This window comes from Misgurnus anguillicaudatus, chromosome 11, assembly GCF_027580225.2.
Source record: "Misgurnus anguillicaudatus chromosome 11, ASM2758022v2, whole genome shotgun sequence".
Lineage (NCBI taxonomy): Eukaryota > Metazoa > Chordata > Actinopteri > Cypriniformes > Cobitidae > Misgurnus > Misgurnus anguillicaudatus.
Window position 1 is genome coordinate 21,150,663 of NC_073347.2, and position 27,187 is coordinate 21,177,849.

The window sequence follows — 27,187 nt, forward strand, 5'->3', positions numbered from 1 at the left end:
GGACTGCTGTACTATGTACACTGTTAAGGTCCCTTAGCAAAACACTGTATATAGCTTAGATATTTATTTCATTAAGATTTTATCATCTTATAATCTCTTTGAAATAATAAATGAAGAGTTTGGTTCCAAAACGCTATAAATCCATTTTGACTAATTTCGGTATACCAAGAAAGTGACAGAATGAAAACCACTTTTTGATACAAACTTTCACATATAGCATCTTTAGGTTATAATAACATAAAAAATTCATTTTCAAAGGTTTATTATAAAAACTTATTATTTTTCCGCAAGTTTTTTTTTCAAAATACTATAAATCTATTGAATCAATATATAAATCTGCATTCATCTTTGCCATGTTATATTCATTTAGTTGACTAGTGGTATACACTGATTAAAAAAGAAACGTTTATGGCATTAATCAAAACACTTACTTTGTCATATTGTGAACACTGTCATTGCTGCTGTCATCCTTGGGACGTCGTCGCTGAACTTTTTTTGACAGCGATAAGCTGTAAAATGTTTTGGTCCTGCTCGGACCTGTCCTGGTCTTTGCTAATCAAAAAGTTACCCTAAATTGAAAAGGTTACAAGATTGCAAGGATGGGTCACGTTTAATTTAGCTGCGGCATTAAAGGAATAGTCCATTTCCTTAAAAGAAAAATCCAGATAATTTACTCACCACCATGTCATCCAAAATGTTGATGTCTTTCTTTGTTCAGTCGAGAAGAAATAATGTTTTTTGAGGAAAACATTGCAGAATTTTTCTCATTTTAAAGGACTTTAATGGACACCAACACTTAACACTTAACTCAACACGTAACAGTTTTTCTCAACGGAGTTTCAAAGGACTATAAACGATCCCAAACGTGGCATAAGGGTCTTATCTAGCGAAACGATTTTCCTTTTTTTACAAGAGAAATAAAAAATATGCACTTTTAAACCACAACTTTTCGTCTAGGTCCGGTCCAGCGCGACCTAACGTAAATGCGTAGTGACGTAGGGAGGTCACGTGTTACATATATAAAACGCACATTTGTGGACCATTGTACACAATAAACTGACACAAAGACATTAATTAGTATCATTCGACATACAACAACGTCGGAACGGTCCTCTTTCAACACATTTGTAAACACTGGGGCGGAGTTTCGCGTTCGTCCTCTGTGACCTCTTGACGTCATGACGTATTGCGTGAGGTCACGCTGACCCTTTCAGGACTGGATCTAGACGAGAAATTGTGGTTTAAAAGTGTATATTTGTTATTTTTCTTGTCAAAAATGAAAATCGTTTCGCTAGACAAGACCCTTATGCCTCGTTTGGGATCGTTTATAGTCCTTTGAAACCCTGTTGAAAAAAACTGTTACGTGTTGATTTAAGTGTTAAATGTTGGTGTCCATTAAAGTCCATTAAAATGAGAAAAATCCTGCAATGTTTTCCTCAAAAAACATAATTTCTTCTCAACTGAACAAAGTAAGACATCAACATTTTGGATGACATGGTGGTGAGTAAATTATCTGGATTTTTCTTTTAAGAAAATTGACTAATCCTTTAAGGTTAAAAAATGTCTTTCTCCACTAAAATTCACTCTGTACTCACAAAACAATTTTTTTTTTGTATCAGCATATATCGCCAATATTTCATATTAATGTTTTTAACATTTCTATACACCAATGTGATTTTGAATATATTACATATTCTAAATGGCCTACAAACTGAGGTCCTGCGCCAACCGAGCAACTGCCAGAGATTAATGGTCAATGCTTCCTCTGTGTGTTCCAGACCTCCTTTGGTTGTGTGTGCAGCAAACTGTCATGTTATTTCACAACATAATGGTTATGCACCCATCTGTGCTGTCTTATGCACAATAACATTACCATATATATTTCAAAACATTCTATAGCATAAATGGTCATGAAGGCACATTTTAAAATACAGATCATAAGGGATGATACTTTGCAACCACTGCAAAAAAAAAAAAAGTAATGCCAAAGCTCTCTTTAAAAAAAAAAAATTACTACTTGTGTTGTGCTTTTTAAATACTTTTTTCTCTATATCACCTTTTAAGAGTCATCAACACACAGCCTCCAAAGTTATGCAAATACTCACTGCACATGATGGCACCATCAATCCAATTACCCATACATAAAACTAATTTGTGCTCCAGAAATACACATTTACCTGCGTTCCCCCAAGAAAAAAAAAATCAAATGCAGTTGTATAACAAAGCTTTGAGTAGGGCAAGAAACAAACAAAGAAATAAATAGCATTTATTTCTTATATAGATATATACAGTACTCAACTTTTTGCAAAGCTTATTCTGGCAAAGGTGCCTGATGGATGGGGTTCCTTTTTAAGCCCTTTCAGGGAAAGAAAATAAGCTCAACGTTGCAATTTACTGAGCCATATAAATCAGCCCGTGACCACAAATAATTCTGCGAGGGGAGAATTTATATGTTTAATTACACAGTGCAGGTGCCAGACTTGTCTTCCTCATTACTCTAAGATACATAAAACACTCAATAACACGCATAGCGGCAGGACAATAGCAAGACACAGTAATTAGCTGGCTGTTATTTAATAAGTTACTTCTACGAGCTGCTTCATCTTGGTCGAGTTTAGCATACTGTATTTCGTTAAAGGAGAGCGCTCTGGATTACCTTAATATGCCTAGCTGGGTTGTTTTCCTTTCTGCTTTATTGCTTAATGCTACATATTAACTATTGTTTTTGCAGTGTTCCTTGTAAAGCTTAATGTCTGTGGGTACTGAATAAAGGAGAGGGTGGATTCGCGTGTTTGGAGACAGGCAGGCATGTTTCACACACCTGAGCACAGCGTTGCACCTAAGTCACATGAGCACCAGTGAGCAATGGGCAGCAGTGAGCCAAACTCCAGCCATTTCGGTTCTACCCCTGGGCCTGGAACCATATCAAAGTAGAGCAGCATGCCAGTGTGGGTGGCAAGGGATTCAAACCACAAGGTCAAGGGAGTTCAGCAGAACAGAGAAGGCCCTCTGAGGAGAGAGAGGGCGAGAGAGGAGAAGTTGGAGAGCGAAAGCGTACTAATGTAAAAGCCACATGTGCGCAGTGCCTTCTCTTTCTTTTACTCCTGCTTGCCGCAGTCCAGCTGCCCTTTACCACAATCCCAGCCTGGGGATGTTTAACTACCCAACACAGACAAGGGCCAAGTCTTACTCACTCTCTTTCTTTCTGTCTTTCTTTCTTTATTCCAAAACCCACAAAGTCCTGAGTAAACACAGTTCAGACTACCTCGCTGGCCATTCTCTTCCCATTGGGCCTGGGGCTGTTTAGAGACCAGCCAAACCAGGTCCATTTCCCTCCTCGCAGGCCCCACATGAGGCCTGACCTACACAGCTTTCACAAAACGGGCCAATGGTAAGCCAATATAACGTAGGCCTCTCTTTCAGTCACCCAAAAAGCTGTGTTGGATTTGGCCTGGCATGCGTTGACAGGCGGGCATCAGAGGGCCGTGGGAACAGCTTGGCGAGGTTTGAAGTCCGCAGGGCCGTTTGGATAGTCTGAGCGTTTTAAACGGGATGTCATGGGCTACCTGGCCCCCTCTATCTGTTTCGGCACGTCTCCGCAGACTCCGACTGGGCACCAGGCCGGACACAAACCATTTACTAAAATGCCACATTTACCGGTACTCTCTGACCACAGTAATTACTTGACAGCAACAACGTGGATGACCAAAGTGGGGTACGAAAGCGCATTCCCGTGCGGTGGAAACTCAAAAATGCACTTGTTTAAATGAGTTTATACAGGTGCTGCTTGAATTTTTGTCCTTATTCTTGTATTCTTGTAACTTTAAATATGCAGATTGGAAACACATTATAAATCAATACGTTTTTCCCTTGTGGCCATCTTCTCTGTAATAAATAATGGAAGGCAAAGTAATTGTCATCTACTGGTATGGTTGAATTGGGAATGCATGATTAATATCAGCATTGGAGTGATGGCAGATACATTGGGCCTTAAGGAAGACACGAGCGCATTGATTCATTTGTTGCTTTCTCTTGTAAATGTAATCCTGTTGTATTGAATGCACATAGAAAAACTAACAGACTGTGGTGGAAAATCTAAATCATACAATTGCCGTTGTCTTTGCCTAGCCCTGTTGGAGACTGAAGTTTGAATCCTGTTATTGTACTCATCAATAAAAGTGGCAAAAAGAAAATATATCCTACAATTATGGCTGTACAATTCACCAGCTCTTTTTGCGTCGTGAATGCAATCATAATATGACATCAATCCTTAAACTCAGCCAACCGTGTACTGCATCGGTCATCTTGATGGTAAAGCAAGCAATGCAAAACCGCATTTTAAATTTGGGATTAGAAGTGATTGGAGCTCTATTAAAGGTTAACAGGCAACTGATGTCAGCAGGCAGGACAGAATGGGACAGGATGGTTTTGGCACAGCTCCTACCTGTTTGAGCCACACTGGCTTTCCTCCAACCGGTTAACTCTCCATAGGGTGAGCTCACCGCAGCCTTTCATCCCATAAACAGCCACTGAAATTACTCCTGGGGACAAACACAAAAGAATGATCAGAAAACACAACAAATTTGCTTGTACAACTGTTTAAATATCCAATTAAAATCTGACAGTTTAAAGGAATAGTTCGCCCAAAAATGAACATTTTTTTCACTCTCATGTTGTTACACACCTGCATACATTTTTTCGTACTGATGAACACGAAGGAAGATATTTTGAGAAATGTTTTTAATCAAACCATTCATGGACCCCATTCACTTCCATAACAAGAAAAAAGAATACTATGGGAGTAAATGGGGTCCACGAACGGTTTGGTTACAAACATTTCTAAAATATCTTCCTTTGTGGTATACATTTTTATCATTATGTGTGATCCCTGAGTTCGAACCAATGACCATTTACGCTGTTAATGCAATGGTTTACTACTTAGCTATACGTCAAAATCCAAATGTAAGCTGTATTCAAGTGGATTCTGCAAACTGACAACATAAAAAAATTATATAAATCTATCGGTGGACATTCATTATGAAATAATATCTTTCAATCTATTGGGGTTTTAGAGTCCTTACAAAGTCTTAAATCAGAGCAGTAAGTCTTAATTTCTTATAATCATGGCATTAAATTGCATAAGTTATTGTTTATTTCTTGTGTTTCAGTATAGATTGAAGAGAATGTGTGGTTATCAGTGAAGGTCTCATCTTGTGGTTAAGATGAGATTACTAAACACTTATTGAACAGTGCGCACTTGGCGGTGCTGTTTCTTCTGTCAGTCATCCGTGGTAGCAAAGTTTAAAGTTTTGACTTCATTGGATTTTGACGTCGGATCACATTGGATTTTGACGTCGGATCAACGCCGGATTTTTGCTTCGGATCAACGTCGGATTTTGGCGTCACATCAACGTCGCATTTTGCAGTCGGATCAACGTTGAGTCTTGACATCGGATCAACATCGGATTTTGACGTCAGATCAATGTCGCTCCTGATGTCAGATCAACGTCAGGTCTTGACATCGGATCAACATCGGGTCTTGACGTCGGATCAACGTTGGATTTTGACATCGAATCAACAACGGATTTTGATATTGGATTTTGACGTTGGATCAATGTCGGGTCTTGACATCAGATCAACGTCAGGTCTTGACGTCGGATCAAAATCGGGTCTTGACATCGGATCAACGTTGGATTTTGACGTCGGATCAAAGTTAGAATTTGACATTGGATCAAAGTTAAAATTTGACATTGGATCAAAGTTCAAATTTGACATCGGATCAACGTTGTATATTGACGTTGGATTTGACGTCATTTCAATGTTGGATTTTGAAGTTAGATCAACGTTGGATTTTGACGTCATTTCAATGTTGGATTGTCATGTCAAGCCAAAGTTGGGTCTTGACATCAGGCCAAGGTTGGGTCTTGATGTTAAATCACCTTTGATCAGGTTGTATATTGACATTGGATAAACGTCGGATTTGACGTAATTTCAATGTTGGATTTTGAAGTTAGATCAACGTCGGATTTTGACGTCATTTCAATGTTGGATTGTCATGTCAAGCCAAAGTTGGGTCTTGACATCAGGCCAAGGTTGGGTCTTGATGTTAGACCACATTTGATCAGATGCCAAGACCCAACAGTGACCTGACATCAAGACACAACGATGTTAATACAGGACCACTTAAAATATATCATAAGTCATGAGGACCACTTAAAAATTACTTTCTAGTCCTTTTGGGACATTTTTCGAGCTCAATGGCATCAGTCCCAACTCACTTCCATTGTATAAAAAGCGACTACATCTTACCTTATAATAATATATACTTATCTTATAATGTGTCTATGAAAAAAGACAATCTTACAAGTTTAAAACCTTGTGCTGGGGAGTAAACAGACATAACTACTTTCAATTTTAGAAAAACTAGACCTTTGCACATAGATTTAAGTGCATGACAATGCCTTATTTTGTTGCATTTCAAAGGACCTCCCCCAAACTTATAGCACCTAAGTGCTGGTTTCTTGGCAGGCCTGAGCTGGACCAGGGTCACTTTATAATGAGAGGAGGCAACACTCACAGGAAACTGTCAGATAAACCAGATTCCGTCAGGAAATGGAAGCAAGGATGAGTGTGCTGATATAAGAAAGAAAAGCGGATGATGAGAAAAGGCAGGAGAGAGATGACAGCATCGGAGCCGCTTGCCCTATAGCACTCACTATCTGACAGTGTTGCATGATGGGAGATGGGCTGACAAGAAGTGTGAGGTTACTGGGAGTTGACAGAGTAAATGGTATGACTGGACAGTCGTTAAACAGCATGCATCATTGTCAATAGGGAGTAAATGTGCCAAATATTGTATGCAAAGAAACTTACTAGGGGGTTCACATATCACCACTAAAAAATGAGTGTCAAGTTATGATTCATGCATTTATATAACTAAACCCTACTGGGTACTTACAAAAAACACCTCCAAAGCTATTTGATAGGCCTACCGAATCTTTCTGTTTTTGTAGAAATACATCAACACCAAAAAGGCGCTCGAGGCATTCTTGCATAATGGCTCAACCAATGGCATAGTATGGGGCAAACAATTCCCATTCCAAATATACTTTAATCAGGACAAAACCCCAACCCATTCCCAGTATCCCACACATCTCCATGCCTGTCTCCAGCACAACGCCTGGCCACTCCCATGACCCACTTTAACACATCTGGGTCAGCCTCTGAACTCACGTGCACACTTTAACCAATGTATCATTTCACAGTGTAAGGTAAATAATAGTACAAAATCTCTAGAAGCTGGTTCAAACTCAAACTCCACCTGTCTGAGCACCTCTGTGTGATCTCCTATAAACACAAAGTGATTCATATGTCCGAAAGGGCTAAATACAGTTAAAGATTGATTTTAAAAACAAAAGCTGCAGTATCTGTTGCTTTGAATCCCAAAATGAGAGCAAACATAAAAAACAAACCGCTTCTTCTCAGCCCAGCAGGGCTCAAAAGGCTGGTAAGGTCACATGGGAAGTGATTAAAGACCTTTCTCTACTGTATCTCTCCTGCATTTCCAAATATAAGTTACTTTTGATGTGCGAGCAAGGCTGCATTGCCAACTTTCTTCTTCTTCTTAGTTTAGGCGGGAATGAAGAACACAGGTAAGTGACACAGCTGTCCTCTGCCTGTGGCCTCTGGCGATCTATCCTCTACAAACCTACCCATAAAGAGCGAGGGAGAGAGAACGAGAGAATGAGCCCATTTCAGCAAGGGCTTCTGGCTACAGTGTTCAAACAGCCGTGATATTGAAATAAAGAGCGAGTAGGAGCGGCGGGGTTTGGAGCGATCCATAGTGGGGTATTGATCAAGGTTAGCGCTCTGTGAGAGAGCGCATCATCCCTACCGCGCCGCTGGCTGGAGGGTTTCGCACAAAAGTCTTGACTTGGTGTGTACTCTAAAAACAGTATTCCACATCTAAGCTAACAAGGAAATCTCACATGCCAGGCCGAATCTGGTAAATATTAAGAACTATATCAACACAAATAAGTACACAATTGACTACAAACTACTACACTCTCTGATAAAAAAAACTGTGTCTAAGTGTATATTACAGATGCATATAGGTACATCTGTACCTAAATATTACACATTAGAATCTCTTAAATGGTACAATCCCAGTGACAGCTTTGTATCTTTTGTCTGAGAGTGTAGACACATATAAATGAAATAGCATAAAAGGTGCTATTTTCTGTTTAGCAAGTGTTTTATTGTTCTGTATGACAGCGGTAATGCTAAATGTGATGAGTGTATCATTAAACGTCTCATTGAAGGACACTTCACTGGGAAGAGTTGACCTCTAAAGTCAGTGTGATTTTTAAAGCAGGACAGGGAGGATTTACACAGTCTTTTAAACAAGATGTGGGACCACTCAAGATTTCATGTGCTGTAGAGATGTGTAACCTGCCAAATCTGTCTACTGTCTGCTGTTCTACTCAGAGCTGGCCGGGTAAAATCACAAGGCAAACTGCCCTCCTAATTGGAAAACCACCTCACAATAACAGATCTTCTCATTCTGAAATAGCGACTGGCTTCTATCAAAATAAAAAAAACTAAAGAAACACGACAAAATGGCATCCATCATTATGGCATTCATCTGTTATTACAAAGCCACATTCCATCATCAACACAATTGAATCTATGATTTGATATAGATATATTTTTATTTTAATGAATTATTATGATTTAATAAAATTCCTTGTTATTGATACAGCTCGTTGAAATGCTTGATTCTGATTGGTCAGTAGCGACATTTGCAGGTTTATTATTCCCAGTTATGCACGGGCCTGCTGAATGCTTTATTCTGATTGGTTCATTCTGATGATGTTTCATGGGCATTATTTTCTTATAATTCAATGGCCCGTTGTCAATTATTCCTTACATAACTAATAACGCATGGTAACCTGGATGCTGCAAATAATTTTGACAGGTACAGTTAAATAACACACAAAAATTAAATATAAATATGTAAATTAAAAACATATATGATATTATATAAATTTTTTAAATTTCTTAAAAATTAAAAAATAAAATATTCAAATCAAATCAACATCTGTTTCTTACCTTACTTATGAGGTAAATAGCAATTTAAAGGTGTAGCGGAGGATTTTCTCGAATTTTAGAAAAGAACCGCCTTCTCCACTTTTTAAAAAAATGCGATTGCGCAACACTCCTGATTGACAACTAGGAGGACCAATAGTCTTGATGATCCACCCGGAAAAAGAAAATCCTCCGCAATACCTTTAATAAGCGGGATAACGTACAGGCAGCCGGTTATACACTGTCAAAAATCCATATGTTACTGCTATGTGTACATTTGGTACCAATATGTACCTTTGAGGTACTAATATGCACTCTTTTTTACCAGAATGTATGTCTGAGGTACTAATTCTTACTTTTTATGTGCAAAGGTGAACTTTTTAAAGAGTAGGGCAGAGCGGGGACGAAAATAACAAAGAGATTTTCTCTGAGGCCTGATAACATTTGCATCACAAACTATGACAGCATCTTTAGCACACAAACCCTTGACAGAGCTGACAAATATCACATTATTTACTCACCGTTTTGCGCATCTAGGTTCAGAAATGTGTTTTCAGTCATGAAAAGTAAATTCCAAAAGCGGTCATTTTTTCTTATAACGCGTTGTGTTTTTCGTTTCATGTGTTACAGCAGTGGCTTTCAAACAGGGGGGCCGCGAGATGGTGCAAGGGGGCCCCAGTTTTATGACATTTTATGAAATACATTAATTTATCATAAATTCTGTGTAATTACACCTAAAAAAATAAGGCTACTAACCAAAAGCACTATTTTTTGTATAATTTAATGTTTTTTTTTAAATTAAAATGTTGAGATTTAGAACATTTTTTGTCACAAATTTTCTTTGGGGGGCCGCGAAGGAATGCACCGTAAACAAGGGGGGCCACACGCTGAAAAAGTTTGGGAACCACTGTGTTACAGTACTGATCAATCTACAGGTTATTTAGTGACCTTACACATCCTGAAGATTGACTTCTCAGAGTTTTTCAAAATAAAAGTAAATCGAGTTTTAAATGTTATACTGTTGCATTATGTTGAAAATTGATATTATTCTAATTTGATTTAATTTAATTTTCATAGTGTTCAAACTGTTGAAAACATGTTTTATTCTATTTAAGTTTGTACTGTTGGTTGCTTTTAAAACATTTGATAAAACAAAAATTTTAAATAAAAATGTAATTTCATTATTTTTTACAAAGATAAATTACAAAATATGTTTGCAGTTACAAATAAACAAGGTCATAGTCATCTATATTTCATACAAACAAGTGTAACACAAAAATCTATTGTTTTGTTGTGTTACTTTGACCCACATGTGTGTTACGATCGTCCCTGCTGTCAGGGTCAAAAGGAACAATTCACTACTTATGTTTAAAGTGAAATTATACTGAAGTCATTTTACATTTGATCAAAATTCCACCTGGTATTGATAGACCACACTTGTGAGTTATTGCCCACAAAGAAAAATATATATATATATGTCTAAAACATTATCTTTTAAAATTACATTTTTTGTACTTTCGACCCCGCTCTCCCCTACTTTCCCAGTGGACTATTTTTTTCACCAATTTTTCTGACAGTGTGTATGTTTTGTTGTAGTACCTCAATGCAACAGCAAGAATAAAAGAAAATACACTTACATATAAAAATCCCAGCTTACAAAGCACCAGTACAGACAACAGAAAAACCACATTCGACCAGAGAGAAAGATCAGACATGGCAAAAGCCATCTGAAGATGGTTCCCTCACAGGACCACGTTAGCCACAAGATTTCTATATGCACTGCTTTTCTCTCATCTGCTTGTCAGGGAGCAGTCTGGTCACTCTAAATGGATGGAGAAATTCCCTGCTTACTCATGCATACTGCTGGCAAATTGTCCCTCTCAGATCCCCGCCCCGCCGGGTGATTTGTGCAAGTCGCTGCGATGTAGAGTCTCTGTCTCATATTGGAAAAGGGCACCGCGGAAATAGACAAACTAGTCCGAAAGGTGCATTTGAAGAAAATTACATCTTTCAGGGCTAGCCGACGAGTCTGCGTGAAGAAGAAGCCACTAGCAGAAGAGTGAGACGCCTTTTAGTGGTGACCTTGGCAGGGGAGTGGGCGGCTGGCAGCATTTCGAAAGGTCTCGCTAAGGCTGTCGTGCATGTTATTGTCATCATACTGCGAATTAGGAGGCGAAGGAGAGAGAAAGAAGGAAGTCGGGAAAGAATGGGAAATATCAAACAACCTTCACCAGGCTAGCAAAATGTTCTCCTGAGATATTTGGAGATCTTGGTTTCATGATGCAACAGAGACCCGGAGCATCATCATGATGTTGAAGAGAGGCTCTTTGACTACAGTGTAGGCTTGTGAGGTACAAAACACAAAGGAAGGAGGTGTTGAACACACTGCGTGTCTACCAGCAGTCATGTGAAAGAGTCTGAAGACACAGCAGCGGTATCAGTTTGTGGGTTAATGTCTTATACTACTTTCAGAGTTTCAGTATTCCGTGCATCCCACCTTCCGCCTTCTATTTAGACTAGGTGAGCGACTGTGGGCCGAACAATCTGCCTTAATATTAATAATGGCTTCATGCGCCCCCTATGGACTGCGTGATTACCCCCCGGCGCGTTCAGGCGTGCCACGGCACAGCGCAACGAGTGCAGATTATTAATGCTTTTACCAACTTTGCCTCTAAGATCATCTGTAATAACAGAGAACATCCGTTAGCACTGAATTAGATCAATTAGACGGCACTCTTAAAAGAGGTTACAGAGCAATTCATAAATGGAGCTGTGAGGGAAGGCAAGAGGCGAGAAAAAAAACGAGCCATGTTATAGCCAATGAATAACAATGAGAAGGTATTAGACAGCGTAATAGCACTGGATCATGCACAGACCTGTTGAGAGATTCAGCTACGCTTAAGGAGAGATAAACTTGGTCTTTTCACCAATGTGATTTACGTCAAAGACGGAAACCCTCGGGTACATGCAATTGTGGATCCATACACACACATAGATAGGCTACTACGTACTCAAACAGACATTGGATACGGGCGGTGGATATCAGGGGTCCAAACAATCAAAACACAGTTTCAAGATGCAATATTTTGTATGGCAATGAAACTACTGTAAATATCCAATGTCCATTTCAGGAATATTAACAGCAAGAGCACTTATATACCATTTATAAATGATACTGATTATAGAGATTATTCATTGTTGGTGCAGTTTCAGACAAAGTAGGTTCTTAGCTTCCATTAAAAGTATAAGATGTTTACAGCGAGAGTTATTGTTTCAACATAAATCTCTTTTCTTGGACTACAACAAACACGCAAATTGTAGGCAACAGTTTACTTCCTGGGATTGGTGATGTAGACAAGACCGACATTATCATAATTCATCCCGCTTCTGACTCACAGCCTGTAAGTTAACTCCTGTTAGCATTGCATTGTGAGCGAATCTTTCAAACATGGTAAGAAGCGTCACATTTCCGACTGACGTCAAACGTATTCAGGCCAATCACAACGTACAGATTAGCTGGCCAATAAGGGACACATCACTTTTCAGATCGATGAGCTTTGTACAAAATCAAAGCGTTTTAAGAAAGGCGGGATATCTGGATCTACAAAAATGTACGGTATGTGGAAAATAATGTGTGTTTTTAATCATAACCAGAAGAATTTACATTCAATTATTTGTGGTCTGGATCTAGACTATGATCTGCTATTTTGCGACCTATGCTATATACAGAGTATACACCTGTTTCTTGACGTAAATGTGGGCGGCGCCATCTTTGAGCTTTCTTGTTTATGACTTCTGGTGAGCCACTAAAGCTAATGGTAGTCTATTGCGAAGGACACAAGTGTGCCGTTTTGACTGGCTGTTTAATGTTTATTATGAAATCCAAGAAGGCCGACATGATTTGTGCAGTTAGGGGTTGCCATAATAGCTTATACAAACGCAGTTAATCTCTACAAAACATTTATTTTAACCCCATGCACAAGAACTGAATGTGTATGTGGCGCACATGCAATCATGATCTGTATTTACAAATCCATCCAGTAAAACCTTTAAAAGAAACTGCCAGTAAACAATAAATACAATAATTCGATTACAGTACAGAATATATACGACATAATCTGCTTAGTTAATATTTAAAATAGTTCGTAATGTGTTTGCGCGTACTTTCATCATGTTTTAAATGAAAAAGCAAATAGTTTAAAAAGTAAGCAAATAATTTCATATAATAATTTCATCTCCACCTAGTGCATAAGATGTAATATTTTTATAAAACGAAAACAATACTCAATACATGGAGTAGTTTAATATGTTTATAATGGTTTGTTCAAATAACTTTCATGTTGAATGATACTGCTGACTGTGTCGGACCACATGAAGCTTGACGTGTCGCCATAAACAAGTCCATTATAAATTGCCGTTTAAAAAAAACTCACACCAGAGGGACAGTTGTGATATTTAAAACCAGCCCCTGAAAAGTTAAAAACACAAAGTCTTGGTAAATTCCATGTACAAACACTCGACTGACTTTCCCATAAAGATACTGGTATGTCTCTGCTTTTATATTTGCGCATTGAAGACCTGTCACCTCCGATCAACAACACGAAATGATTCAATATATCTTCATATATCAAGCAACTTCTTAATTTCATCCTCACACTGGTTCGGCTGCAGGTATAGTAAATATAAACTGTTTAAATCATGATTTACGCGTGCTCCCACTACACTGTTTTCTATCGGCTGGATATTGAAACGGAAGTCTCGCACCGGAAAGGAAATACGTCACATCATTTACTTTGCGTTCGAGAAACAGGTGGATATAGTGAAGGGAAAATTCCGTCCTCTTTCCAGTCTGTGTTTCGATGATCCACAACCATGTAAAACAAAAAATTTAAAGTATAAAGAAGGGGAAAATCACACACTAATTCAGAACACAAGGTAGCAAATTTTCCAAGTTTGCCTTCTTTCTTTCCAAAGTCACTGCAGCTTTCCAACCATAAACATCATGCAGGGAGGTCTTTTTAAGGCAACCCACATTAAACACAAGGACTTGCTAGGGAATTTGCCATTTAATGGCCAAATTCCCTCTCTCTTTTGGTATTCTTTTCTAAGTTTCCTAAAATCTCTTGATCTTTAATCTCAATGCCAATGCCTGTAATACAGATTATGGGAGCGAGCTACTGACGAGTCAGTTAAATATTAACTGGCTGACAACTCTGGCAACAGAATTATTTGAATATAATTCTCAGAAGGGAAAATGTTTTAATAACAGTCAGCCAGCGTGAGCGCAACCGCACTGGATGGACAGATTTGGCGGCCACTGACACGCATTAAAACAAGCAAACACAGTCCAGACGTTCTCATCCAAGCTGTGCGCTCAGCGTATGCCGTCGAAGTGTATATTAACTGTCTGCGGTGATAGCGCTGGTAGGAGTTGTGGATGTTTAATGACACATGATATGTTGTTTAAAGCCAGATGACAGTGCTGATATACGTACGCATTCCTGTAATCCACACACACTCGAATCAATTCGGTTGGGGAAACAAAGCATATTGCTAGTTTCGAACTCATCGATGCTGGTCAAACCCGACGGTTTCCTGTTATAGCTATGCTATACGTTGTAACACACGAGTGAATGGAGGGGCTGCTCTGACACTCCAGACTGTTTTATGCACACTGCAGGCTGGCTAATTATCATGTGGTTCTATGCAACCCCCCCACCCCCTCCAAATCGAGCCGAGCACACCCCCACATCCCCTGCGGGCATGGGACGCACTGACAGTAATCTCTCTGTGACAGCACTTGGACGTGCCATCATTAAGCCGTCCGTGTTATTGAGATGATAGCCCTGAGAATGTGGCCATCATGCCAAAGAGAGCGAGTGATGAGCAGCTATTCCTCTGCCGCTGAAAGACAATGAGAGAAAAAGAACAAAGTGGTTTTAGCCATTCGTGAGTAAATTAACATTACCTGAAGAGACCTTTACGTTTTGTTCAACCAAAGAGATGTGAGATCACATGCTTGACGAATCAAAAAAAAATGCTGAAGTTAACATATATATAGTTTTAAAGACAGCGTGTCAAAATGTCTAACCTTTAATAAGACATCTCAAGACCCTTGCATTCAGTTTCACTCCACTGTTTTCCGTCTAACGCAAATAATTTGTCTTATCTAAACTCCCCTCTGAGAAATTTGTCCATCCTATGAATATACAGAGCTCAGTCGGCTAGTTTGGGCAATCCACCAAGTATTTGATTATAAAAAATATAAAACTTTTCACATCCCCAATCTCTATTATAAGAAAATTCAAACATTTGATTTTTGTGGCCATACACAATACAATACATGCGCCTGAACAAGTGAGAGATGTGTAAGACACACAAGAGTTAACGTGTCCAAAACCACATTCTCCTGACACAGGAAGACGAAAGAGTGAACGAGAAAGAGAGAGAGAGGGGGGGGCAGAGAAACCGAGAAAACTTTCTTATCCCCCTCCTCTCAGATTCTCGGAGTACCCTGACAGGGAAACAGATGGCAATTTAAGCAGAGAATTTATGAGCGCCACAATCTTAATGTTGCATAAAGAAAAGAAAAAGACTCGCATCAAGCCCACTGACAAATGTACTCGCTAATATTAATGCACTCCTCATTCATCCAATATGCTTCCTAATTGCTTTTCTGTACACAGTAATATGGCACCTGCTGCTCAGCCCTTGCTCCGACGTTCGGGAAAGAGGCAAGGCATGGGCCGCCACCGGCCCTCGCGCCGTGATGGATGCAGGGCCGTGCATCACGTACCGAGCCTGTCAGGCAGCATAATTAAAATTTTAGACTTACAGCCGAGAGAGAGAGAGAGAGAGAGAGAGAGAGACAGAGAGAGAGAGAGAGAGAGAGAGAGAGAGAAAGTAAAAAAAAGAGGGGAGTGGTAAACAATCAGGCAAAAAACACAGCCACTGCTCAAAGGCATCTTCACAGTCAGTTCACACACCCAGAACACCTCTACAATAGTGACTGACACACGCACATACACACACGCACGCACGCGCACACGCACACACACACACACACACACACACACACACACACACACACACACACACACACACATTCACACAGACATACACAAATGAGAACATAATACAATTCTATAATATGACTGTTGAATCACAGATTTTATCCTGTAATATACGCAAGACATAAATAAAATTATGATGTATGCAGTATCTCTTGAACTGCCTTCCTGCTTAAAATATAAAAAAACATAACAGACTGTGTTTTGTTAAAAAAAATTGCAATAATGGGTCATTCCACGAAAATGGTGGAAATGCTTGTCCCTTGCTTTTGTAGACCCCTTAATCATGTATTTTGACCTAATAATTCCAGAATGATATATATTTAATAAATATAGACTGTCCTTAACATGATGAGAGAGTTTATTTATTTAATTTTCTTTTTTTCCCCTTTTTAAAAACTTTTTTTTTAAATGTCTGGTCCTGAAAATTGCCCTGTCCCTTTGATCATACATGGAAGTTGAACTGTGTACTTATTATTTAAAACCATGTTTTTTTTATAAAACAATTCTAATTTACATGTCCCTTTAACCCTGTATGAATTCACTACAACACTGAAATGGTAAAAATACACTATTAATATGAATAATATCAAATAAATATTTGTCCCCCAAATTTATGTCATTGGTGTTACCCTACCCAAAGCACTTTTATTTTGAAACAATGCATCAGCTCTTTGAAGTTTTTCATGGGTCAAGAGGTCAGTGAAAGAAATGCAGTGGAAGAAGGCATGAAGGTTTGTGAGATCTCTTACCTTATTTGTCTAAAATATCATGATATATCTAAGAATTCTGAGATAAGATTTTTTGGATGTCATTAGTGTTACTCTTTTTTATAACTGGGAGCGTTAAGATCTTTACATAAAATACATTATACTGAATAAGTATGTGATTGTTACTTCTCTGATAAAATAGCAGATGGCTAATGGCAGCCATTTTGTTAAAATGTTAGTTTTTTCTGTAAATTGTCATTGCTGTTACCATCATTGGTGTTACCATCATTGGTGTTACATCTCTAATGAGTACTTCCTAAGCACTATTTCGTCACCTGACCAACACAAAAGCATTAAAAACACAATAAGATGTAAAAAAATTTAAGTTTATAAGTTTTATCATATTCATTATCTTTTATTATATTCTCATTTTGTCAGGTATTGAAGATACAATGTCATGGATTCTTTATTAAAATGTATTGAAAAGTTAAAAATAGATAAAGCTCCCCGTTTTGCGGATTCATAGATTTGACAAGTTAATTAATGCTATTAAAGAAGTTTTGGGTATGTTGAAAGAAGTTTATTTAAGCAGATTTCCATCACCCGAATTCCACCTTTTCTGTAGAATGACCCTGATATCAATGTAATAAAAACCACATTAAGGTAATAAAAAAATTTCTGGAGTGCCTTTTTATGTAAACATAATGTACATGCATCTGACCCTCTTTACTGCAGTAATTTCCAAATGTCTATTAAACTTCATTTGGATCCAGATTAACCTTTTTTTGTATCAGCAGATAGTGGGTTAAATAAAAAAATATTTAAAAGTAATTAATAAAATAATGTAAAATAATGTGCATAAATAATATGTGTGTGCGTGTTTTTATATATATATAATATATAATATAATTATTATATTATTATATATTTTATTATATGTACAGTCTCTATAAACCTCCTTCATGTGGTGTTCCTAAATGCAGTGTGTTTGAGTGTGGAATTACACCTTGAACAGAGTAATTTGGGATAATGTAGATCCTCCCTATAGCTCTTGTCATTAACTCTATAACAGCTGCTGTTAAATGCACTAAATTGTACTATAATGAGCAAGTGAATTGCAAGCAATTACAGAGTTAAATTGAATAAATCCTCAGAGCAATAAATTGTCCTTTCTCTTTACATCAGATTTAATTGATGCATATTTTTATGGAGACATATGTATAGAATTCTCAGGGAAACAATTTTATTTAGAAACATTTAGTAACAATTCCAAGTACTGCAAAAATAAATAGTAAAACAAAATTGCATACAGTAAACAGCACTTACTGAACAATCATTTTTAATATGAGCATGCATGCTTTAGACATGAAATTGTGTTTTACAAGGGACCCGTCATATATTTTTTCTTGATTCAGCTTAAAACTTTATATCTTCCCTCTAACCTTAAGAATTAAATACTATGTATATTTTTCCGTAGTGCTTACTAACAGAGTTAGCAAATGTAACTGCATGGCACAGTTACAAGACGTATTCAGTTTTAATAAATCTTTTTAGACTATGACTTATTTTACATTTGGAAGACAAAGTCAAATGGAATAAACATGCATTGTATAAATGTATTCTAAGTGTGAAAAGTATTAATTAAATAAGCTCTGTTTGCCTATTATACATGTAGTGCCCAAAATACAAGTAAAAGGACAACTTTTCCAATAATAACTTTTTCAATAATTAAAGGAAAAAATTAACTGCATTAATGTAAAAAACTAAAAGAAAAACACTAAGTAACCCAGTGGTGATATGCAATCCTATCTGTATGCATAGCCTAACCATGCAGAACTACAAAAAAATGCAATTCCTTGTAATTTGACCGCTGTAATTGTAATTGCTAAAAATAATGATCATGACATTTTGCAAAATCGGATGAAAATTACTGAGAATTAGTGACTTTAACAAGACAAGTAGCACAAACAAGAGCACTGCTTTAGAAAAAAATCTGTAAGTACTTGATCTTCTGATGTGCATTAACTTCTAACTCATCTCCCCGATTCACCACCATTTCCCAATGTGTTCAAACTCACACACACACACATGCTTATACAGTGTTTCCTGGCTCTGATTCTGTGTAAGGGACTGTTATGCGTGTAATGGGAAGAGTTGTGCACCTGAAGGCACTTGTCAACACAGTATCCCAGGAGCTGGCAGCAGCCGGGGGCTCTGGCTTCACACATCTGCTGTATCCATTTCTACTGTATGCACATATCAAAGACAACACACAAATACACAAGCACTTTTCTGAGTGTTAAACAACACATGGCATCAAAACTGTTTGGATTTCAACTGCATGAATTTACTCTCATGATAGTGTCAAACTCAAAGGTTGCACAAAATGAATAGACTCTAAAAACTTGATATAATTTGACCCATACAGAAATTACAGTCACAGTAAGAAGCGGATACTGAATAAATTTGATTTTTTTTCACATGCGTAACAAGGACATGCTAAGCTTTCAGCCCTTTCCTCAGCCTGTGGAAAACTAGTCGCACACGTAGCATTTAACACAGCATGGGCATGCGTTTGCCCATCTCAACACCTTACATTACTGCTGCGCTCATCTGTGCAATTGCATTCCTGAGACACCTGCAAGTTCCTGCGCACTTGTGCTTGTGCACATTTTAGATAACGCTCTTCTTCAATGTCACCACAATTACACAACACAGGAGCGGGCTAGGTCCGGTCTGCAGGCCTGAGGTAATAATTGGGTTGTATTTTATGGTTTGTGTATTTTAAGATTGTGAGAAATGGCTCCACTGAATAAATCATTCATACATTTAGAGTGATTACCGGAGCGAGAAGGGGGAAGCTGGATCGCCCAAGATAGATTACCCATAATGCATTTCAAGAAGGCAACTAATTAGCAGAAGAAAGGTCAAGTAAAACCAGAAAGTGATTAGAGAGAGGAGACAGAAAAATAGAGAAAAGAGGCAAGAGAGAAAACGGGAAGAGAGAGACGTGGAGTGAGATGTTCTCTCATCTCACATACATTTAGTCACTTTTGGAACGTGGCCAATTTTCCCCCGCTTCTGTAACTGAAAGCAATCGCTTTAATATTTAATGAAATGCGTATGTGGCACCTGGACACATCCGCATCTATGGCGACCCGTTGCGTCCCAAGTGGATCATTACTGTAGCCATTTGCAAAGGGCACAGGGCTCTCTCTCCCCGCCCACTATGATGCCAGTCTTCAGGAATCTGCTGCAAAACAGCAGGGGGTGAAGGGGCGGTGCTATGCCCATCTACTGGAAAAACAGAAAAACAACAGCCCAACACTGCACCCATAGCAAAGCTACTCCCACAGAGCCCTGCAGCCAGGCTTCTCCTGCCCGCGACACCCAGAGATTACAGCACACAAAGGCACGGCGGATGCATTTCTTCTGGTGCATCTCTCCTGTCAACACCAAAAAAACTCAGCTTTCTGATGGCACCGCCTCGCTGCCCCCCCTCCCCCTTAATGATCCAATGCATCAATACCTTCAGCCATCAACAGAGAGCAGATGTCCTACGTTAGCGTATCCTTGGCTGGGATTGGGAGCGCTGCTTTATAAAGCATTAGTCTCTTGGTCCTGGATGGCTGTCTCGCCGTGGCCTGCCACCCGCTTTCCACTGGCAGGTGATCCCAGGGCCTAATGGAATTTAATTACTTCAGCCACATTAATCACGGCTACAGTGAAGCACCCGCTATTTCATCTCCACTCTTAGGGGTTATTAGTACAAATACACTGTCAACCTGCATTGTTGAAGCAGCATTTTAGGTGTCATCGCCTGTACATTTATTAAAATCTATATCAATATCCTTCAGTGGACACCGTTCTTCCCAGTCATCTCCTGTGTGAATTAAGGGCTTTAGACAAAGTTTTTCCGGTATCAAGTGACACAAGGTCTAAAAGTTTTTTTTGTTCATTAATTCTTTTCTGATGCTACTACACAACGTCTTAGGATGGATTAGACTGGATGTGGCTGGCAAGGACTACAAAGTGGGGTTTCCAGACAACATACTGAAATAGAGACTTCATGTTCTGACTCTCAGAGGTGTCAAAAGCATTACTACATTCATTATATTATTAATGGTCTAATAGAGACAAGCTTTCCTTTTTTCTCTCAATGGCACAGTTAATGTTTCATAGTGTTTTATGTAGTCAATTCTTGTTTTTCTACTTTACTAATCCCTAAAACAAATACAAATTAAATAAATAAAATAGCATTTTACAAATTTAACTCTGTAGAGAGGCTAAAATCTATTTGTTATATAATAGGAGAAATAATAATTACTTTATCAACCCTTCAACTTTTAAAGTTATATTTTTAAAGTTATAATTTTGATGAATGTAATTTAATTCTGTAGCCCTTTAAACGGCACTTTAACACCAAACACAAAAATCCCAAGGACCAGCTGGTAATTTTTCTGTTTTAATTATTATTATTTCTAGCCTTGAAATAAAAATCAATAAGTAGATACCCTGAGCCCTCATTATCCTGTTTTATGTATTTCATATTAAAATGAAATGCCACAAAAAAGAAAATGTGAAACTTGGACCCTGCTGCTCTGGAAACTCGAAGGTCAGGTAAATAAATTTTACTGACTGTTCATGTAAGGAAGAAAAAAGTAAAGCCACAATTCAACATTTAGCTGTGTTCAATAGGTTTCAATATCTTCCTTTTGCATAACCGATTTCGCCAACCTGCAAGTGATCCTGCATGTGAAGGTTTGATCACTGCAGTGACAGCTGAATAAGACCAGCGATGAGAGCTTCATCTTTCTGCAGAGTTCAAAATCTGAAGCTCCTAAAGCTGATCACTTCGTGTGACAAAAACTTTCCAGGCAGATTTATTAACATCTGAAAACATTTTTTAGAAAGTATTCTTTTGTGGACGTAATTCAAAAATATAGCAGGAGCTAGTGCACGCCACTCAAATGATTTAGGGGGAAATCAAAAAAAAGTTCCCCCAAAATTAAAATGTCATTATTTGCTCAGCCTCACATGTGTTCGGACAGGCTGTTATTTTTTTCAATAAAATAAAAATGTGAAATGTTTTTCCATACACTGACAGTTGCTAAGGGATTATTTAATTTTCTTTAAAAAAAATCGAGATAATTTACTCACCACCATGTCATCCAAAATGTTGATGTCTTTCTTTGTTCAGTCAAGAAGAAATTATGTTTTTTGAGGAAAACATTCCAGGATTTTTCTCATTTTAATGGACTTTAATGGACCCCGATACTTAACCGTTTTAATGCAGTTTAAAATTGCAGTTTCAAAGGACTCTAAACAATCTCAAACACGGCATAAGGGTCTTATCTAGCGAAACAATTGTCATTTTTGGCAACAACAAAAAAAAAAATATATATATATATATATATATATAATATATATATGCACTTTTAAACCACAATTTCTCGTCTTCCTCCGGTCATGTGACACGCCAGTGCAACCTCACGTAATACGTCATCACGTCAAGAGGTCACGGATGACGTATCGAAACTACACCCCAGTGTTTACAAGTGTGGAGAACTAGGACCATTCCGACGTTGTTGTATGTGGAATGATACTAATTAATGTATTTGTGTCAGTTTATTGTTTAAAATGGTCCGCAAATGTGCGTTTCATATATGTAACACGTGACCTTTCGAAGTCATAACGCAATTACGTGAGGTCGCGCTGGCTCATCACACAGCTGGAGGAAGAAGAGAAGTTGTGGTTTAAAAGTGCATTTTTTATTTTTTTTATGTCGTTTCACTACATAAGACCCTTATGCCTCGTTTGGGATTGTTTAGAGTCCTTTGAAGCTGCGTTAAAACGGCAATTTTAAACTGCATTAAAACTGTTAAGTGTTGGGGTCCATTAAAGTCCATTAAAATTAGAAAATCCTGGAATGTTTTCCTCAAAAAACATTATTTCTTCTCGACTGAACAAAGAAAGACATCAACAGTTTGGATGACATGGTGGTGAGTAAATTATCTGGATTTTTTTTAGGAAATTGACTAATCCTTTAAGTTTAAAAAAGACATAAACATAAAGGCAGCACAAAAGTTTATGAAAAATATTATGCATGTTTGGAACAAAAAAATAAATAAAATCACTTTTAAATACTGAATATTTATGTAAAATCATCCTTCAATCCGACAATACAGAATATTTGTATTCTATAAAAAAGATTTTCAGACTTAAAATAGGTGGGCATTCAATACAAATACAGACCACACAACACAGCCTAAAGCTTAGCTTTGATGAGGATATAACTATCAATAAAACTCAATATTATCTGATCAGAAAGCTTGTTAGCATGCTTTCAAACAAACAGTGTGCTGGTTACATCAACATCAACAAAGGCAATGTAGGCAGTAAGATATATAGATTCCTATTCGCAAAGAGCATATGCATGTGTACGTGTTTGTGGATGTGTTATTTGAGCTCAGGTAGCCAGAGAGGCACATGGAGCACAACAGAGCAAAGGATTCTGGGTGCAAGAATGCGAGCAGTGGAACCCTCTGGATCTGGCCACCTTCCTAAGCAGGGCAGAAAATCAAACAAGTAGGAAAGAATTAAATAAAAGCAAGAAGAAAAATGATTTCTTATAAATAGCAGGCTTCGCCAGAAGGCATAGGAAATGAGAGCAGTGAGGCGCAGGAGAGGAGCTTGAGCTTGACACGGGTCTTAAAATTGAGAGGGGGTGGAATCGGGGACCTATTGCGCAAAATGGCTCCAACCAAAGCAAGGATTAGTGTTCCTGCCTCCACAGCCAAGATTCTCCAGAACAACTAATCACCTTCGAGTTCTCTCGCTTTTTTCTCACTGGCTCTCTCTCCTTCTCACTTCTTTTCTCTCTCTCTATCCTCTTAAAAGTATCATTTCACCCCTCACAGCCATTATGGCTAAAATTAAGCAGAGAGTGTTCTGCCAGCGCCGATTAGACACATCCCTGGATCTGCACTGAGAAGAAGGTGTCATGTCAGTTACGGCTCTGAGTAAAGACGCGCTCGGTCCACGCGGGCAGACTGAGAAGATGACGCACATCTGTGCCACAGCAAAAAAGGCTTGTGCCGAGAAATGGATCAATTTGGCACCGAAGACTAAAATATCAACCGGCAATTAGGAACGAGGACGACTATATTTACAAAACAAAGCTTATTGTTTCATATTAAATGTGCTAATAGATGCATATAGCCTTTTCTGAGTATAGCCTACTATAAATAAAAATAAATAATCTACTTTCAAGTAAACACAATTATGCATAATAAAAAATATACAAGTGTTTACAGACATATGAATATTCCGGATTTTTTTTGCGACAAAACAACGGTTATCATATTAGTCAAAAGCATGCATCAATTATCTTAATGCAAAGAAAACAAACAAGCATCTCTTTGTTGTTGCTTTTAAAGTACAAAATGCAGACATCAGCAAATCTCTTTAACCCAGTTACAGGGAAAGAGGAAACAGAAGTTTATAATTAGATATTGCAAGAATGCACAAACGAATAAGTGTTTGCTTCACTTTACTAGCAGACAGTGTGTTTGTACACACCTGTCTAATGTGACATTCAGCAGGAGATCAGCATCTCGCAAGCACGACTGCACAAATGCAAAGGATGGCGATGGTACTGAAAAAAATTTATAACCAGAATAATCAGCATTCTAAAGTTTACATAAAGCTTAAATTACATTCATCTTTAAGATTTTATTTTGACCTTTATTTTCTTAGAGTCAAGCCACTGATATCAGTGAAAAAGCAAGAGGAAAAAAATGAATAGCTATGATTTCTCTCCAGTTCAGACGGATGAAATGGGCCCTGCATACTTGCAAATGACTGGGAAATATGCAAGTAATTTACCGTTAAATTCCATAACAGGAAAACCTAATTGTACAGCATGTCCAGCCTAATTGAATTGTTCTACAAGTGCATTACTGTTATGGAAATAACACTGACAGGAGTGATAAGAGATGTAAGCAGAGATACTAAACGGAGTTCAAAACTATTATTACACTTAACAGGTTAAAAAAAAATTAAAATAAAACCTTGCATACACACACATCTGAAAAGCTATTCAGTAAAATGTAGCAGTAACAAAATTGTAAAATTAATAAATATTCATAAATAAATACAAACATTTAATGTGATATATACTATAAATAAAAATTAAAAAAAAACTTAAAATAAAGACATAATTAGCCACACTATTACTTGTGAATATTGTATATGAACATTATGTTTGAGTAACATTTATACCCACAAGTATACTTATTTATACTTTATACTTAGAGACTATGTTTTAAGTAAATGAAATAAAGAAATCCCTAAATATGTACTTGTGTGCCGAACTGAATCACAGCTTCATGTACCCAAAAAACTCACTCTTGGCAGCCCAAACTGGAAGGGCCTCCCTCTGCTGGCCAGAGAATGAAGTGCAACTGACCCTTATATACAGTAGTTGCCTACTGTGGCCTATGACATCTAACAATGAAAGCAGCCTGTGACAAAGCAGTTTTATCAATAAAATTTGTGTTTTTGTGTGAAATGTATGTTGCTATGAAAAGACATATAAAAACTAAATGTGTATACATGCACACATTCAGCACCCTAGATACATTTAAAACACACTCAAGTATGCACTTACATGCATATGTATATTTGTATAAATTCATATGCAGAAATATATACAAAAAACCTAAAACATAACTCACACATTCAGATTTAACAATCTGCAGATACCTTAAATTGTATCCAAATAAAGCCATTTTTGAACGAACCATAATTCTGCTTTTGCATATTCTCATTTGATTGATGCAGAGCACATGTGCCGTAATATTGAAAAGCTCATGAGTGATAATGTGGAATAAGAAATGTAATCTCGCCAGTGTTTCTGAGAAGTACTAAATCTACATTTTTGTTTAGCTGAAAAAATCCCATCCCATCACTCTAAAACAGTGGAATAGGCTAAATATAATGAAGCTTATGATCTCTGGCTATCTCCTGACAGCAGGTTGTTTCAGCAATGATAGGTTAAATGTAATTTCTCTTTTGTTTTCATTCAGACATCACGACTGTGAGGTCCTTTCATGATGACACGCTGATGGGTAGGAAACTTCATTTCAGCTGGAACATCTCACAGACGTGACAACACCCTCCTTTGTTGCCAAAAGTGTTGAACTGCTTTGAACTGACAAAGTGGAGGAGCCATTCCGAATGCAAATGTAAATTATTGTTACATACACATTTAACCCTCTAGCCACTATACTGTCCTATTAAATAGAGGAATTCTGAAATCATGTTGCCCTCTTTTGGCTGGCATGTGCCACTGCAGTCTCTTTTCAGAAAATTACAATTCCTCATGGATAAACACAGGCAGATATTTCAAGACGGATAAAAGTATATCACAATAATATCGAAATACAATTCCAATAGGTGTGAAGTATTCACTCAGATATGACTATGTTACACTTATATTTTGGCCTTGTGGTTGCCCTACAAATAACACATAAGTGCTTTTGAGTAATAAATGACGTTTACTGTCCATGGGATTTGGAAAAATCAAAGCAGCTACACTAGTGAAAGACTAAGGAGTCAAGAAACACCACCAAAACACTTAAAATACTATATGACCAAAGCCCTGATCTATTAACTAGGCCAAATTTATGTAAAGCTTATACACATTTAATCCTTAACACAAATTATTATTGGCTCATTTCATACCCACCTTCTTTTTTTGCCCCTTTCTCTCCACCTCAGACCAGCGGGTCACTTCAGCAGGAACAGGAAGTATACGTCCTCCAATTTATACTTCACCCCTCAATCAGTTTCCACGGAGTTCTCCCAGCATTCCAGGTTTTGATTTCCCACTCCTCTGCAAAGATAGGAAACAAACCCCAGCAAAGGGAACTTTCAGTGAATATCCTTTTCAGCCTCCACAACTATCTGTTTTGCTTTCTCTTTTTTCCTCCCTCGTTCATCTGTGAGCTTGAGGAAGTGAAGAGGTGGGTAGTTTATTCAGTAATCTCCAGAATGGTTGATCTAAATAAAGATGCTCTTCAAATTCCATTGTATGTCTAATGGTCTATCACAGAGGGAGGATTACTGATCTGATTTAAATTCAAAACAATGCCGAGTGGAAAGGAGGAGTGGAAAAACGACTTTTGTGGTGACGGATGCACACAATCGAGAGTTTCTGTGCCTCATACTTCAAGCTGTTAAAATGAACTCTTTTAAAAGGCCCGTACTGGCCAATATACAGCAGTAAATAAACGATAAGAGCGCAGTGATAAGCAA

General features: G+C 37.8%; 1 long non-coding RNA gene across 9 annotated transcripts in view; it reads right to left on the reverse strand.

Annotated features, from left to right (window-relative positions):
• LOC129416802 (uncharacterized) overlaps positions 1 to 27,187 on the reverse strand; it is a 342,254-nt gene that overhangs the window by 308,220 nt on the left and 6,847 nt on the right. For all 9 annotated transcript variants that reach the window (XR_012372153.1, XR_008635554.2, XR_008635548.2 and 6 more), the window contains exons 2-3: positions 26,619 to 26,765; positions 4,445 to 4,541 (exon numbers count right to left, since the gene is read on the reverse strand). This is a non-coding gene — a long non-coding RNA (uncharacterized lncRNA). The remainder of the gene's footprint in view (positions 1 to 4,444; positions 4,542 to 26,618; positions 26,766 to 27,187) is intronic.